Source organism: Macrotis lagotis, chromosome 6 (genome assembly GCF_037893015.1).
Source record: "Macrotis lagotis isolate mMagLag1 chromosome 6, bilby.v1.9.chrom.fasta, whole genome shotgun sequence".
NCBI lineage: Eukaryota > Metazoa > Chordata > Mammalia > Peramelemorphia > Peramelidae > Macrotis > Macrotis lagotis.
This window is the reverse complement of record NC_133663.1, coordinates 59996467-60015388: the sequence shown is the minus strand read 5'-3', so window position 1 is coordinate 60015388 and position 18922 is coordinate 59996467.

Genomic DNA, 18922 nt, shown 5'->3' with positions numbered 1-18922 from the left:
CATGTCTGACTCTTCATGATTCCATTTGGGATTTTCTTGGCAAAGATACTAAAGTAGTTTGCCATTTTCTTTTGTGCTTCATTCACTGATGAGGAAACTGACCAAACAGGGTTCAGTGACTTACTCGGGGTCACATAGCTTGTGAGGGTCTGAGATCAGATTTGACTCTACTTTGACTTCAGATCCAACATTCTATCTACTGTATCACTCAACTACCCCGTGAATCTCACTCTCCTCATCTATAAAATGAGACTAATAATATAGTGTTGTTATGAGGGTGACATAAGATATTGTATCATGTACTTTAAAAATATCTAAGTTTTTTATAAATTTCAGAAGTACTGGTGAAAAGTAGTAGTAATTCTACTAGTAATAATAGTAGTAGTAGTAGTAGTAGTAGTGGTAGTAGTAGCAGTAGGGATGGTGGAGGTAGTTGTGGTAGTAATAGTAGTAATAGTAATGTAGTTGTACTAGTCATTGTAGTCACCAAATATAAATCCAAATACAATATGATACAATAGAATCCATAGTTTACCAGGCCCTAACAAATATTTATACCAGAGGAATTCAATCAATACCTCTAATTTTCCCCCCTTACTGTAGATAGAGTTCCATTTCCTATTTTTCTAACTTTACCTTAGCCCCTCTTTAGCCCTCTGCTCTAGTACTCCCACATACACTTTTTCATGTATTTTTTGATATTTTAATTTATTCTTTTTATTTATTTATTTATTTTTCACCTATATGCACATGTATGTTTTTTAAGTTACAAAACTTCTTTCCACCCTCCCTTCCCATTTGAGTTTTTTCCTTAATGGTTTTTTGATCAAGAATTTGGCTTACCCTATGTTCTCATATTCAATTGTATATTTTCTCTGTTTTGGATTACTACTATTGATTATATGTTCCTGACAAAGAAATATGTCATTGGAATGCATCATTGCATCATCTTTTGAAAGTGGCAATACAGTTATGATAGCATTTGAAAGGAGCAATGGTAATTCAAGGTAGTTTAGTACAATGTGTCAAATAAAATACAGCATTTCACATATGGAAAAACTAAGACCTCTAGCATCAAGGGTGCTTTGAACATTTTCATCGTGTTAAATTAGGTGAGTCCCATGTTCCATGCTCACCATAATCTAACATTTGTAGTGCATGATGATCAAGGAGAAAATTCAAGACACATTTACAACAGATCTTGAATCACCTTTTGTCTTTTTTTCTCCACTTTAAATCTTAGGATAATATCAGAACTGCCATTCAGAAAACCAGCACAGTCTTTAAAATATTTGCAGCAAGTGGCTTTGGAAACTGTCAGATCCCTTGAAAGGAGACTTCCCTGTATATATTGAGATTGCTTCTGGGGACTGGAGCTCAAACCTGATGAGGTTCCAAACTAGTCTCTGTGTCTATTATACTAGATGTTTTTGAGGAGGTCTTCTCTATAAAGAACTGTGCATAACATAAGCTTCATCTAAGAACACATTCAGAAATCAAGATGCTTTCTATTGAAGACCAGGATCCAAAAAGTATGTTTCCATACAAGTCTCTATTTTTAAATATACCAATGAGCATATACTATGTATGCATCTATCCATCAATCTATCATCCATGTATCTATCTATCTAAACTGTCTTTTTCCCCCTCTGTAATCCTATGCATTTTATTTTATGCATTTAAAACATCACTGAGAAGGGGGAGGGGGGGTCATGAGCTTCACTGGACTACCAAAGACTTCCTTTATGGGGGAAAAATAAGACTAAAAAAACCTAAAATAAGAGAACAAAAAATAGAAGCAAAGCATCACCTAGATTCTAGCCACTGAAACCATTTCTCTCACCTCTGATTTAGACAGAGAGGAAAATAAAAATCTGAAGAAGGAATCTTTCCACATCTTCTCATTTTATTCCAGAGTCACTGTTATTTTGTGAAGAGACCTCCTTTTTTCTCCCTAATACTCTGGCTGCCCAAATTCACAAGCAGACAATTAAACTGAAAGCTTGTCAACGTTCTGAAGAGAGAGGCTTGCCGAGAACAAAGTCAAAAATTCTTTCTAAAACATACAAGGAGCTTAACTGAAGGGACCTGAAACACTTTTGCAAAATGAGGTTGAAGGAGAAACTGAAAGATAAATGAGTGTTTCAAATGACTTGTGGACAGGACTCCCATCATAAATATTTGAAGTATTCAGTCCTCCAGGCACCTGTTCAAGTTTATGCTTATTCTCCCCCTGGGGCAGCTGCTTCACTCGCCTAGGCCTCAGGCTTGTCCTGAATGGAGTCCAGAATGAATATCTGATGAGGAAGTTCAGCTGGTAGTCAATGACAGGTGTTCATTTGTGAATGCCTTGAACAGACTTGCCTGGATAATTCTAAAAAAGGAGATGGAAGGGATAGAACCGAGAGAAGCTCATTCTCTAAATGTAGCTTTAGCATGCAATCATAAGCTCTTAGAACTTTAAGACTGAAAACAAACCTTAGAAATGAACAAGTCCAGCCCTCTCAATGGACAGATGTGGAACAAATGCTTTAGTGAGTTATTTAAAAAAAAATTATCTATGGTCCTTTTTACACTGCTGTCCACTCTAGATCCCATGACACTTTACTCCCAGTTCAGTGTTCTTACTATAATACCTAACAATATATTTTAAAAAGAGTCATGTTTAAGAAAGATTTAACAAATCTTTTTAGCAAAACAAGAAAAAATTTAACAAATCTTTCCAACAAATGTTTCAGCAAAGGGCATCTGAACAATACTTCACATTTTTTTAATGACCCAGAACCAGGAAGGGAGAGAAAAGGAGGGCATACTGTGATGAAGTGTTTTGCAGTGAAAAAAAGAAGAGAATTTGGAATCAGAGAGCATGAGTTCAAATTTATCTATGCTTCACTACCTGTGGGGTAGGAAAGCTGGTTTTATTAGCTTCAGTTTCATGTATCTATATATTTATCTGTTCATCCTATTTATCTATCATCTATCTATCTATCTGTCTGTCTCTCTGGCTGACTGACTGTCTGTCTATCTGTCTGTATATCTGCCTGTCTATATTTTTTTCTATCTATTTTTCTATCTGCTGATAATATTTGAACTTCATTATCAAAGAAGATCATGACAGCAGGGAGGTGATGCCATGATAAGCACATGAATTGTATTTGAGTGGGGGGGTGCTATGCTCTGTCATCATCCTCACTTTCTCCTCCAGTCATCTGGGTCCTGTGACCAGATATGAAACAGGATGACTGGAGATGGCTCTGGATGTGAGGCAGTCAGGGTTAAGTAAATATCTGAGACTGGATTCAAACTCTCATCCTCCTGACTCCATGACCAATGATCTATCCACTGTGACACCTAGCTGCCTATCCATCTATCCATCTGTCTATCTATCTATAGATAGATGATCTATTTATCTATCTATTCATCTGTCTCTCTCTCTCTCTCTCTCTCTCTCTCTCTCACTCTCTTTCCATCCATCTATCTATCCAAAGGTCAGGTGTGACTTGAAAAGACACTATAATATCTATGTATTTTTAAAGTGTTTTAATCAAATACTTTATCTTTAAATTAGACATTTCTCAACCACTCCTAGATTAAACTAATCATTGTGAAGAAAAAGTATTAAGCAAAAATAGCTATTCTGTCTTGGTATTCCTCCCCCTCTCTGCTGAGAGAAAGAAGATTTCATTATTCTTCCTTGGGCTTTCATTAGTAAATATTTCAAATTTCTTTCAGTTATCTTTTCATTTACATTGCTGTTACATTGTGTAGAATATGATTGTTTTATTTCACTTTATATAGTCTGTTCTTTTTTTTACAATTTAGGTTTAATATTCATCATTTTGTACTATACAATAACCTTCCTTTATTTCCATATTATAATTTTTCCCAAGTTATAAATGCTCAATTCAGTTCTAGTTCTTTGATACCACCAAGAATGCTGTTAAAATGTTGGTAAATGTTGGACCATTGTTTCAGTTTTTTTCTTTTTTTGGCAATATATGCCTGATAGTGAGGTTATTGTTTAAAAAATATTTTTTCCTTGAATTAAAATCAGAAAAACTGTAACATTTCATGACTCTACCAACAATGCATCATTGGAACTGTCTTCTACCATTATTCCAACATTGACCATTCTAATCTTCTTTTCATCTTGGCTAATTTACTTGGAATAAAATAAAACTTCACAGTTGTTATAAAATTGAATTTTTTTTTTAGGTTTTTACTTGGCAATGGGTTTAGTGGCTTGCCCAAGGCCACACAGCTAGGTAATTTTTAAGTGTCTGAGGCCAGATTTGAACTTAGGTACTCCTGACTCCAGGGCCAGTGCTCTATCCACTGTGCCACTTAACCACCCTAAAACTGAATTTTTTAAAAGTTATTTTAGCTTGTTTTCATATGGATAGTTATAGTTTGCAAATCTTTTATAAATATTTATTTTATATCCTTTAGTCAGCTTTCTATTAGAAAATGTCTGTTGGTACAGCAAGATACTGATTAGGGCAAATAATGAATCCTATGAAGTGGCCACATCAATTATATATTCACATTGCATATTTCCATTGGCAAGAACCAAAATGCCATATCTTTTATAATTCCAAATTTGAATGAATGCAAATACTTCATAGGATTTGTTATTTGCATTGATTGAGACTTAGCTGTGTTATATGTTTTTGTCAATTGCCTATATATTTTACATAGCAAACATTTATTTGTAATATTAATGTGACTATTTCTCCCTACTCTGCCATTTTTCTTCTAATCCTAACTTAATTGTTTTTATTTATGCAAAAGCATATTTACAATTTATGTAGTCAAAATGATCTATTTATCTGTTAACAATTTCCTCTTTCCATGCTTGGTCACGAATTATTTAATGAATGCCTACTTACTATATAATTAGTATGCCTCCTTGTATCTTTGTGACCAGTCAGCACAAATGCCATAGGAGGAATCCATCATTTACACATCTGTGCTCACTAATTCTAGATGGATGATATAGTTTATCTGGGGGCAATATAGCTCCCATTCTAACCCAACATGACCCTTTTTGACTCTGTTTTTTGCTACTTTTTGCACTGACAAAATATCACAGAATTTCAGAATTGGAATTGACCCAATAGCAATTTTATCCAACAAAGAATTGAGCAAAAATCATCCCACTTTGTGACTAAAAGGAGCCATCATCCAACCATTGTGAGAGAACATCTAGTGACAAGGAATTCTATATATGAGAAGGAACTGCATTCTCCTTTTGAAAAGTTCTCATTGTCAGAGGATCTTTCAATCCTAAATTTTCTTCTTTGTAACTTCCATCCAATGTATCCATGTCTGCCTTTTGAGGCAAAGAAGAACATGTCTAATTCCATTCTCATATCAACCAAATACTTAAAGATATCAACAATGTCTCCCTATCTCCAAGTATTCACTACTGGAACCACCTTTTGTTCCTTCAACTCTAAGGCACGAAGTAGGTGTCTTCCATGATCCTGATCGCCCACTTTTGAACATTCATTAGCTGTTGAAATTCTTTCTTAAAATATGGTGCCCAGAACCATAGTCACCTACATATAAGCATCCATATACATAGATGCATATATGCACACATATGCAGACAATCTTCCATTAGATACTTCAGGAGTAGGGTAGCTAGGTGGTAAAGTGGATAGAGTACCAACCTTGGAGTCAGGAGGAGCTGAGTTCAAATGTGACCTCAGACATCTGATACTAGCTGTAGGACTTTGGGCAAGTCACTTAACCCTATTGCCTTGTAAAAAAGAAAGATACTTCAGGAGTGTCTGACCAGAGGAAAACAAATCAGGATAAATACCTGGTCCTAGTATACTATCAATCAATCAATATTTATTAAGTGCCTACTATATACTAAACATTGTGATAAGCAGGGGTATCTAAGACTACATTTGATTTTTGGACCACCCTTACCTTGTCCTCACAAGTGGGGTTTGTTTTTCTATTCCACCAGAAATCAGCTAAATGAAAAATGAGAGAGTCTATAAATGACAGACTAAACTACAGGTAGAGTCTTCCTTTTCTTTGTTTATTTGCTTTGAATTTTTTTTAAAGGTTTATCCCCAGAGCTGGCATTTGGTTTAAAAAATGAAAATATGCTAGTTCAAGAACTATGGTTGACACTTCTCAGACAGGTGAGAACAAAATTAAACCCTCATGTTAGCCTTATCACCACTACAAAAAGAAAATGTGTTCAAGAAGCTCTAATATCTCTGGACATTAAATTACATGCATGTCAAACTTTATAACTGATTATGACTCACTTCAAGATAACACAAAGGTTTCTCCACAACTCAATAATTGGTTCGGTACATTGTTTGTGACTGCAAGTGGAAAGACAAAAGGAGTGACGATCTTCGAAATAACATGGGTAGCAGAGTAAAACCTGCTTATGCATGTCGGACCAAGCAACTGATGATTTAATTCCTCCTTTAGACAGATTTGAGATGAAGATGACACAATAACATGTCAGGAAAATCTGTCTCCTGGGGTTGCTCAGTATAAATAAAATAGTGTGCACATCGATTTGGATCTTGCATATAGACTAGCCACATCTGTCTGCATACACTTGCCCATGTGCATGCAGAACCATTAACTGGGAAGGCTTTCATCTCTTGTCAGAAACATTGGGTGAAGTGCCAGGAAGGTAAGGAGTCCAAAGCTGATTCTTGGGTTGGAGAGCAGAGTATGAATAAAAAACACCTAATATTCAGATTCTGTCCTAAGTAATATAAGTAACCAAATTTTGATTCTCAAAGAATCCACATCCTGTTGGGGGAGTCAAAACCTGAAGATAGAAGAAAAGAAGAATATATATAGGGGCATAGGTTTCCTGCAAAGTAAGAAAAAGATTCACTTGTTATATAGTTCAAGGTCCTGTGATCAGAATCCAAGTCCCAGTGGATGGAGGATGATGAAGATGACCTGAAGAATGGAAAAGCAATATTTGGAATTAACCAATTTCCTTTTCAGAGAAGCACCATTGAAATTGATGCAGGGAATTAGTACAGAATTATGAAGGTAGCTGGAAACAAAATCTGTAATCTTTTAATACTATTTAAATCAGGGAATCTTGTTAAGGGTGTGGAAAGATCTTTGCTCTTGAGATGTAAATTGACTACCATTGTTTTATTGTTTAATGTAAAATTTGTGTCCTGTCTCTTCATTCTCAACTTCCAGCCACCCAAATCTGGTTTCAGAAAGGTGATAGGAATTCCCCTTTTTGCCCTCAGTGCCCAGATAAGGGACAAGGCTATAAAACCTGAACTGGACTTCCTCTTGAGGTTGCCCCCCCACCCCAGTCAGCTCTCTCTCTGACTGCTTCCTTATCTCCTTCTGCTGTCTCTGTGTACCTTTTGTTATTCATTTGTGTCATAAGCATTTGTTGACCTTTTCAGAAGGAAAAGTTTTTTTAACTTAGTTTCTTTGTGATATTTCATAATAAAATCCTGAATAGCTTTAACATCCCAGAGTGAGTATGCAAATTCCTTTACTTTTCCATTTCTCCCAAATTCCTAGGCTTATCTGGTTACCCTAGATCCTATCCCAGCTACAGAATGATGGGGAAGGAAAGGACCATAATGACATCATAAGATGATGCTAACTGATAGAGGAACCCAGATGAGATGTACCAACAGTAGTAGTTGGGTATAGACAACCATCATGAGCATAGTGATTGCTGTGGGAAAGGCCCCTCTGCAAGGGGAAGCAAATACCCTTTAAAGAAGCAAAGCTCCTCACTGCATTCCCTATGCTAATTATGATTCTGTATTATATGCTGTTGGATTAGCAGGATATTGAAATCTCACTAAAAGAAAACAATCTCATCCATAAGTTTTTCAATGTGCCTTCAATCATTTTTCTTCTTCTTTCCAAATTTTATGTGAGATCTCAGACTTAACATTAGGGCTTACTATTTTTCATATTTAGTATGTTTTCTCCTTCTAGAGGTCTTTTATTTCCATTGCTCCCTGAGGAGAACTGTTTGTATTAAGCAATTTAGGTTTTTCTCTTCATTTCATTCTCCTCTTAGCAATTTTCTCCAATTCAGTATTGTCTCTCATTTTAATTTTCTTACTACTCTAGTTTATGGTCTTTTCCTTAATTGCTTCTACTAACTCAGCTTTTCTTTGTTCTATTCTTCATGTTTCCCCCTCCTGCTTCCCTTTCCTTATTCATTGCCCAGGCAGGCCTTATGACTCAATGGAATAGTTTACCTATCTGAAGTGATTAGAAAAGACTCCAGGCAAGGCCCATACCTTGAAATTGCAATCCTATCACCTGTCATTTGACTATTCAGAATTTATTCTTTTGTGTGTGTGTGTGTTTTAAAGGCTTATCCAACTTTAGGACTCATTATAAAAATTGTAAATATCTCCTCAAGGTTTCAAATCTAATAAACTAGCATACTTACTTATGAATAACATTGAATAATAAAAGTCAAAATTCAATAGAGACCTTAGAGCTCATCTAGTCAAACCTCCTCAGTTTTAGAGATGAGAAAACTGAGAATCAGAGATGAGTCAGAGGCTGGTCAAAAGTAATCAGATTTGAAGTCAGAGAAGTTTACTAGCTGTATGACCTTGGGAATATCATTTAACCATTGCAAACCTTAGCTTCCTCACCTAGAAAATAAGGGAGTTGGATTAGGTGATCTCCATGTCATATAATCCTATAGTCACATAATCCAAAAAGTGACGTTTTCAAATTCACTGGGTTAGTAACAAAGTGCTGGTAAAATGGGATACCAGTCTCAATCTTAAGTGATGAGTAAATGAAAACAAAGCTTTTCTGGAATGGGACTGTGGAAAGGTGTCAAGGAGAAGTAGGAACCCAGACCTAAGAAGACTGTTTATTTGTGAAATAAGAAGATCCAGGAAGATGAATCTCCTTTTATTTCTCCATAATATGATTATTCCCTGAAGAACATATACAAACATAAATATGTATGTGCATATATATGTTTATTGTATCTATACACACACACAGACAGATATGTTTGTATAAATATATATATGTGTGTGTGTGTGTGTGTGTGTGTGTGTGTATTTCCATTCTTTCACTAAATATTTTGTATTCTTTCTTTGTATCACATTTCTTCTTCTCCTCCAAAACAAACTCATTCTTCCCTTAACTAATATCTATTCATTGTACATTCAAGGATTTCAAAACTGTTGGTCATTTACAAAACTTATTTTAAACTATTGACCTAGTAGATGCTTAGAAAGAAAAAATAATCTTATTGATTATACTATAGACCTGCTATAGCTTGTAAATTATTTTTTTTAACAAGGAAGCCGGGGCTGCCAAATCTCTCTAATCTCCTTGTCCTATTCCATAATTTGATCTGCAAAAAAAAAAAAAACAAACCCTTCCCTCCCTTCCTTCCTTCCTTCCTTCCTTCCTTCCTTCCTTCCTTCCTTCCCTCTCTTCCCTTCCTCCCTCCCTTCCTTCCTTCTTTATTTTCTTGGTTCCTTTCTATTTCCTTCCTCTTTCTTTATTCATTCATTTCTCTCTTAGTCTCCAGGTCTCACCCTATTTTTTCTTTTATGTTACCATTTGCAGCTAAATTCCCTACTCTTCCCTCACAGAAATATGGTTCAAGAATCTATATTCTGCTTTAGGAAAAAAAGTCATATATAATTATGTATTTAATATGTAGCACATAATAATGGAACATTCTTCCTGAACCTTGGAGATAGAATCTCAAATGACTTATTTCTGATTCAGAAACTTTTCCTTGAAATATTTGAAAGGCGTGATAACTTAAGTTAAAAAGTAAGACGTAAATCAAGACAATCTATCAAATCTTAAGTGGTTGCTTATCAGATCAATAGATCTTAAAATTATAGCCATTCAGGCTAATTTTTCACAGCAGAAATCTCCTATCCAAAATTTCTGACTATTGGTAATCCTGCCTTCACCTGAAGATCCCTAGAGAAGAGTGCCTATCCATCACATCCTGAGACAGATCAATTTACTTTTAGATAGCTCTAGTTATTAGAAAGTTATGCCTCGCAATTAAGTGGATATCTTGGTCTCCACATTTTCTACCCATTGATTCTGGTTCTGTCCCCTGTTACTTTGAAATCATTCTAGTAATCTTTTGAATTATCTGCAGTGTACTGAGGCTCTTTCTAAAATGTGCTGTCCAGAGCTGAATTGTATCTTCTAGATAGAATCTCAGCAGAGCTGAGGGTAGAGTGACTATCTCCAACATCCTCGTTCTAGGACCTGGAAATATTTTAATCCAGCCAGAGAATATTGCAAGGTTTTGTTTTTTGGGTTTTTTTTTTTGTTTTGTTTTGTAATCCTAGTCTTGTTGCTTTGGTTTTGTAACTGCAAAACATGAAATCCTTTTGGCAAAAATGAAGAAAAAGATTTGTAAAAGAATTCTAGACTTGGAGATAATTACAAATTTGAGTCTGACACTTTATAGATCTGTGACCATGAATAAGTAAATCAGAAAACTTGTCTCAGCCCAATGATACATATGGTCCTTTCTGTACTGTATAATGTCTTTGAGAGGATTAAATGACAAAATGGATACAAAGTTCTTTAGAAAACCTGACTGTTATATAAATTTCAACTAATATATCTCTTAATACATTACCATTACTATACTTGAAAGTGTATTAAAATATTAAGTTGCTTTGAAAAGGTATAGAAAACTTTGAGGTATCTCAAGAAGGAACATTATTATATGAAACATCCAATTAACTGAACTTTGTCAAAACTAGAATTCTTAGTTTGCTTATAAATGTATTCCTTTGGTCATTTGTTTATTCATTCATTCATCCACTGATCTTTATCTGTCTGTCTGTTTATTTGATTTCCTACCATTTCCAGAGGCAGTTAGGTAGGTAGTTAGGAAGATCTGCCTTCAAATTCAGTCTCAGAAACTGTGCAATCTTGGGCAAATCATTTGACCTCTGTTATTCACAGTTTTCTCATCTATTAAATAGTAATAAGAATAGAATCCTCCTGCCAGAGTTGTTATAAGGGTAAAATTAAATAATATTATCAAATTACTTTGAAAACATCAAAATCCTAAAGAAAATGCTAACCTTCATTATTTTTATTTATTTGAATAAGGACCTTTAGTAAATCTAGGAGAGTTTTGAAGTGTCTTTTACCTAATCACTCCACAAACATAGATAAGGACAAGAAAACCCCTCAAATTCTAAGAGATGAAACAACATGCACAAGTTTAAATAATTCCAAATTCATAATCAATTCAAAATTGTGGGACCTTGTGGTACCAAAGAAGCCTGCATGCAGAAACTAATATTCAAATTAAACTCTAATGAAAACTAGATGGTAACTAGATGGCACAGTGGATAGAACACTAGCCTTGGAATCAGGAGGATGGGAGTTCAAATCCAGCCTCAGACATTTACTAGCTGTGTGATCTTGGGCAATGCCTCTCATCCAGAGCTATCTCCTGTCATCCTGATTCCTATCTGGCCATTGGACCCAGATGGCTCTGGAGGAGAAAGTGAGACTGGTGACTTAGCACAGGCCCCCCTCACTCAAATCCAATTCATGTGACACCTCCCTGATGCCATGGTGGTCTTTGAGAAAGAAGGATAACTATTATTATTATTATATCATAATGAAGAGGTAGAGGTGAAGGGGATGGACTTTTTTGACAGAGTTAAGATACTAACTCTAAAGAAAGTCTTAGCAAAGGGATAAATCAAAGGGATGAAATGGAATGTGGAGGGGAACAGTCAATGGTCAGTATAAGTAAAGTGCCTTGGAACTGAAAGTAAACTGGAAGCTATAAGTTTCAGAAATTTGTATAGAAAGAAACAAAATGTTCTCATTCCTAGTGGAAAGGTCTTATGTAGATAAATGTGGCATATGGAAAAAATGCTATACCTAATTCAAAGGACTGATTCCATATAAACATCCTCAGCATTAGAAAAATATAGTGAAAGAGGAGACTGAAGGCCTAGGTTCCTGTCCCAATTATGTCCCATCTTCATTTCCCTTTTTCCCCTTTTTGTGTCTTAAAATGAGGGATCTGACTAATTGATCTTTAAGGATTTTTATAAGCTGTGTCTGTCTAATCATGTTTTTCTTCATTTTTAGAAATATTTATTTTTCCCCTTTTATGTTCTCGTGGGAAAAAAGAAAAAAGAATGTATTTTATTTCAGTGATGTTTTTCCCTAGCCTTATTATACCAGAGGCTACAGACATGATTGAAACCAGTCAGCTCAGGTATGGGCCCACCCATGTTTAGTTGGGCAAGACTGCAGGTTTACATTTACCAGGGATCAAATTCCTGGAATGTAGTGAGATGAAATATAAAAATAAATAAAAATGAAAACTCTATATGTATGACTGCTACCCACTCCTCTTTCATGTGCCTAATCCTGCCATTCCCTGGGAAAGAAAGAGAACAAATTCTAATTTACCACCCATGCTAGTACAAACAATGCAGAGCATGACAGCTCAGAGGTTCCCCAGAAAGCACATGTTTTTTTTTTCCAGCCTCTTTATTTATTATTAATTTTTTTAGGCTGCCAAAAGAGAAACTCTGGCCATGTTAACACAGATTGTTCCTGATACCTACCCTACAGCTGTAGCTGATAGCAATCATTTCTCTAAGACCTTGCCCACCCAGAAGACCTACTGGAATGATGACTTTGTTGGCCCTATTAATGAATGAATTCTTCTTCCTTTAAGTTGTGTATAGGTACATAGACATTTTTCCTTTAAAAATCAGTTTCTCCCACCCCAAGGGGTTGTGATTGGGCTCAGATCATTTAATCCTGCTGTTTTCTAATCTATGAAATAAGGGAGTGGGGGGGGGCAGGGTCTAGATGCTTTTTGAAGACCCTTCAAGTCTGCAGTTATGATCCTCTGATCCTTCTGATCCCTATGATTTATAATACATACAATAGAGAAGCATAAAATTGATGTCACCCTAGAGAAATTATATTAATACTATAGACCAGGGGACAGCTAGGTCACAGTGGATAGAGGACTAACCCTGGAGTCAAGAGGACCTGAGTGCCTCAGACACTTAATAATTACCTAGCTGTATGACCTTGGCCAAGTCACTTAACACCATTGCCTTGCAAAACAAATAAATAAATAAAATTTAAAAATATTATATAACCAAACTTTCATTTATGTTGAAACCCTTCATAATATGACTCCAGATGGCTTTCCCAGATTTCATTTCACAATTTTCTGTAATCCAACCTTCCACAGGCTACCCCTACATTCCCAGAATGACCTCTAATTATTTGACTTTTAAAATAGTAGGACTTTCCTTCAAAGTTTATTGCCACCTCATCTTTTGTTTCTCTTTCTGATCTTCTAAATTGCTAATGAACTCTCCTTAAATTATTTTGCATTTACTCTTTTGTTTATATAAGTAAGGAGGATGCTCCATTCCTTGCCTCCAATAGTTATAGAGGGTCCAGAATCCTGAATTGAAACAGTCAGGAGTATAAAGTAAATGTGAACAAAGCCTCTTTAATCAATCCAATTGAAAAATCTAGTTAATCTGATTTGGAAGGAATGAAAACCATTGAAAGAATTGAGGTAATACTAAGTAGGAAATGTCCTGAGATTGATTGAGAAGACCTAGCCATGCCTTAAATGATATATAAAATTACAAAATAGATGAAAACCTGGGCATTCAGGTGTGTTTCTACCTTAGCCAAAGCTCTGAAAGGGAATCTTTCAAGGAGTAGAAGAAGAGTATCTATCGCCTTCTCCTCATCCTTCAATTTGTGAATTTTGAAAGTGGAGAATTTGGATTTCTCATCAGTCATGGCAATATTACTAGAACATTGATCTCTCAAGGCAATGTATAAGATCCCCAGGAAAAGGCAATTTCATAACTCCACAAGAAGTTCAACAGAAAACTACACCTTACGTAAGTGGTATCACACAAGAGCCCACAAATGAGAGAACAAGAATTCCAGGAACCAGGAGGTGTATGAGGTATTCTTTTATGACATGTGCTTTCTAAACTTAAGTCCATTTTCCCAAAAACTCTGTTTGCATTCATGAAAAAGGAAGTCACCATAAAATGGATTGGGTGGGTTGGGGAAAGAGTTGTACTAACTGCTTTTACTATACTACCTAAGTATATATTTTTTCTTTAAGTTTGTCTGACTAATTGATAACAAGTGTTTTAATATATAAATGTGTATATACACATATATTTTAAACTTATTGTCAAAATCACTATATAAACCACATTAGTGATGATTGTTTGGGTCCAGGGCTAGATTGGGTGTCTGTCTGTCACAGGAGGACCAGCCTAAATAAATTCAGAGAAACTGATCAATAGATCAGAAATGTTTTTGACCATGCCAACCCCATTGTAGAAGAGTTCTGAACCTATATATATATATATATATATATATATACATGTATGTGTGTGTAATGGTAGTTTCTTTTATGTTAACTTATCTTTAGAGCTCTCCAAATCATTCAGAATTTACTGTACTTGATACATGCATGAGGCTTCAATAAGATGATAAGGAACTCTATGGCATAAGTTGTGGCAAAAACACAATAGAAGTATAACTGTCAGATTTACAAGACTTACATATATTGAAACCTAGGTGGGAACCAGGAAGCAAATTCTAGAAACCATTCCTTCTATATTGACTCTCTGTAAGGTGATAGCTATTGTAGTACATAACAAATGGGGAATGGAAGTACATTAGAATGATTTCATTTTTTTTCTTTTCAACTACTCAATAAATCAACCAATAATTACTTTAACTACCATGTTATCACCAGCATTGAGCCAAGTATTGTAGGGAATGTGGAAAAAAAAGTTAAGGTAATATTATTAGGCATCAATAAAGTTAGATTGGAACTCAGAAAATAAAATATTATTAGAAGTCACAGATAGAAAACTGTATCTGGAGGAAGCAAGACCCGATTTTCAACCTGCCCTCAGATGTGTGACTATGTCAGTTCCAAAAATTACTTTAATGAATATAAGCTACCCTAAATTTCTCTAAGACTTTGAAACTCTGCAAAAGAAATGTTGAGTAGCCAAAGACAACTGGGTAAAAGAGAAACAAAGACCCAAGGAGGCAGAGATATAACAGAAATAGAGCCAGAGAGAGGAAGAGTTTGAAGAGAATTGAAATAAGGATCACATGAATGAAGAAGTAGGAAGTGAAAGGAACAAGGACACAAATAGGTTGAACTTAAAAAAATAAATTGTCCCTCCCCCAATACTTGCTCTTTTGCCTTCTTGTTTCTGCCTTCCAACTCCCAAGTTAAAATTCTATCTTCTACAGGAAGTTTTTTCTGATCATCCTTACTGCTATAATCTAATTCTAATTCCCTTCCCTCAGTTGATCATCTCCAATTTCTCCTGTATAGAGTTTGCCTATGCTTAGTTGCTTGCATGTTGTCTTCCCCATTAAGCTGGAAACTGAGATCAAGTTTTTGTCCTTCTTTGTAATTCTGGTATATAGCAGAGTATCTAGCACACAGTAGAAGCTAAATAAATGCTTGCCTTAACCTGGCTCATAACTGAAATAAAAAGAGGAGAGGTAGGTGAAGATTAGAGATATTTTTGAGAAGAAGAAATGTGAGAGAATTATCCAGATGGCTTCCATTTTTTTCAGTAAGGTAAGAAAGCCCATTCAAAGAGAAGGGAGGTGAAGCCCAGAGAGTAGTGTTTGAGTCTTGTAGAGAATGAGACAGGTCTGCACATATTTCTATTTTTCTTTTGTTAATTTTTTTTATTTTAAACTTAAATATAAAATGAGAAAATAAAAAACTTACCCTTAAGCAGCTGATGAGGGGATTGGTCAATTTTTTTTAAATCACAAAAGGACAAAGAGTCATTATTTATAACTTGAAACTTTGATGCCAGGTTTCAGGAACCAGGATATGTTTTTTTAATTTCAAATGAGACAATCTTGGGATAGCTAGGTGGTGCAGTAAAAGAGCACTACTCCTGGAGTCAGGAGGTCTTAAGTTCAAATCCAGTCTTAGATGCTTATAATAAATTTCTGTTTCAAGAAAAAAAACTGTATATTAAATACTAGACATTGTTTTTCAAAGCTGCCTAGCTTTTCTTTACTTTCTTGTTGGTTTTCTTATTTCCAACTCTCATAAGTTTCTCTGAAGATGGATAGCATCTTCCTTCATAATTCCAAGCCTTTCCATGTTTTTTTCTAAATTAATCAGTTCAACATTTCCTACACCACAGTAATATTACAACCCAATCATATCCTATCTGAGAGACTGACAATGAAAGATTTTCCCCCAGTTTTCTGAATTCCTTTTATTCTTGGCAACATAGGTTTTTTTATACAAGAAATTTTATTTTAAAATAATCAAAATAGGGACGGCTAGGTGGCGTAGTGGATAAAGCACCAGCTTTGGAGTCAGGAGTACCTGGGTTCAAATCTGGTCTCAAACACTTAATAATTACCTAGCTGTGTGGCCTTGGGCAAGCCACTTAACCTCATTGCCTTGCAAAAAACCTTAAAAATAAAATAATCAAAATTATCCTTTTTATACTTCAACAATGCTCTCACCTTATAGTATAGTTTAAGGTCTAATACAGGTTTACCCATATTTCTGAGAAGAACATGATATAAAGTCAGTATGAACAAGAAAATTACCCAATAATTCTGAAGGTCAGACTGAAGTCAGATGACATGATCTTGCAATCAACAAATTTTACAAGATGGGCAATAGTTAACAATAGTGATTTATAGAGTAAGAGTAGAGATGTGGAATGAAAAACAGATAACCATTACCTGGATTTTGGAAGGACAGAGAAAGGAAAGTTAGTAAGATATAATACTTTCTGCAGTTACAGGGAGCTTGTCGGGGGAATTTGATGAGGAGGGAGCAGGGTTGGTCAATTTTTTTTTAATCACAAAAGGCCAAAGAGCCACTATTTACAACTTGAACTTTTGATGCCAAGTTTCAGGATACAGGATATGTTTTTTTTCCATTTCAAATGAGACAGTCTTGGGACAGCTAGGTGGTGCAGTTGAAGAGCACTACTCTTGAAGTCAGGAGGACCTAAGCTCAAATCCAGTCTCGGACACTTGATACTTTGCTGTGTGACCCTTGGCAAGTCACCTAACCCCAATGCCATGCAAAAAAATGAAAAAAAGAAAAGAAATGAGACAGACTGGCTAGGATCTCTAGGTAATGAGGATGTTAATTCCTTACAGACAAGGACAGTGTCTTATTCTTTCATAAGTTTCATTTTCAAAATGTTTAAGGAAATGATCTAAATTTATAAGAATTAGAACTTTTCCCCCTAATGATAAATGCTTTAAGGATATATATAGTAGTAGTTCCCCAAAGAAAGAAAGAAAGAAAAAAAAAGAAACCTCAGCTATCTATAGTCATATGAAAAACGTTTCAAGTCTTTGGATCTTCTTAGTTGTCTCCAGCAGTAAGTTACTAATAAAATCTTGTTGAACATATGACTAGACCTTAAGGATCTGTGATTTCTTCAGATTGAGTCCTCAGTTGACCCCTAAAGGTTATAACATTTTTTAAGGATTAATAGTTAATATCTGAGAGCCATTGTAGCATCCTCCTCCTCTTCATCATCATCAGCAGCAGCAGCAGCAGCTGTATCATCAACAGTAATTCACTCATTACTCTGTAGTTAAATTGATGAAAATTTTCTTTATTTAGACCAGACATGGATATAACATATGTATATCTCTGATCTTTTTGTTTATTTAGACCTTAAAGAATTTGGGCTTTGCTGGAAAAACCTTCAGGAAAGCAGTCACTTCTTTTCTCTGCAGAGGTGTCCATGAGGAATCTTAGTGGAAAAAAACTGATTACCTGAATCTTAAAATGACACAACTTCTTCTTATTATTGGTAAGATTCAATGAGTGCCTAGGCAGTGTAAACTTTACTGTTTTCTTGAAATACTCAAATATTTATTCCCAGTTGATCCAAAATCTCTTGTGTTTAAGCATTCTAAGAGTGTGTTGAGACCCCAAATGGGGTCAAGACAAGTCATTCACAACTGAAACCACTAAGCAACAACTGGTCTTCAAATTAATCTTGAGATGCTTACAGATACTGAATGGTTATAGGGTTTGCCAGAGATTATACAGTTAAGTGTGTTTCAGAGGAGATAGGCAAACCCAGATTTATTGATTATCTATTATGTAATACTGCCTTTTATGTAAATAATTATTATGCAAAATAGATCCTCATTTATACAGAAGAAAGGTATGAAATATGGGGAATCTGTAAAAGAGAATGCTCATTAATAAGTGGAATGCCCCATAAAACTTCTTAGGTCTAAATGGAATCCAATCTGGGTCATAAAGGAGGAGTATAACTTAAAAGAGCAGACTTGAGAGAGTGAGAAAATACATTGTGGTAATATTCTGTTCTTTAAGTGGGTAATTTGACCATACATTGTGGGAATTTCACTGAATATTGTTATTAGTTATCTTGAGGTTCAATAATTACAATTAAATAGAAATGCCCAAGTGCATTGTTATCCCTTCACTAAATAAATGGCTAATGTTTGTTAACAATTTGAAAAAATGGCAAGTTGGCAAACATATTCAGACCACAAGAATTCAGTCGTTAATAAAATGTTAACCAGTTGGATTCTGTGGAAGAACTTCTGCAGTGAGGGTTTTGTATGTGGTAGGAACTCCTTAAACGATTACTGGCTGTTTGAATTAATACCTTGATCACCTAAACACTTGCTGCCTGGCACACAGTGCCTCTTGGTTGATTAATCGATTAGCAACATAACCTGATAGAGAAAAGTCATTAGCTCAACCCTCTAGAATGTTCATGTCATACCAGGGAGTTAGTAGGCATTCTTCTATGTTTTTAGAATTTCTTATTAAATTCCTTAAGTATAACAAAATCTAAGCCATGGTCTC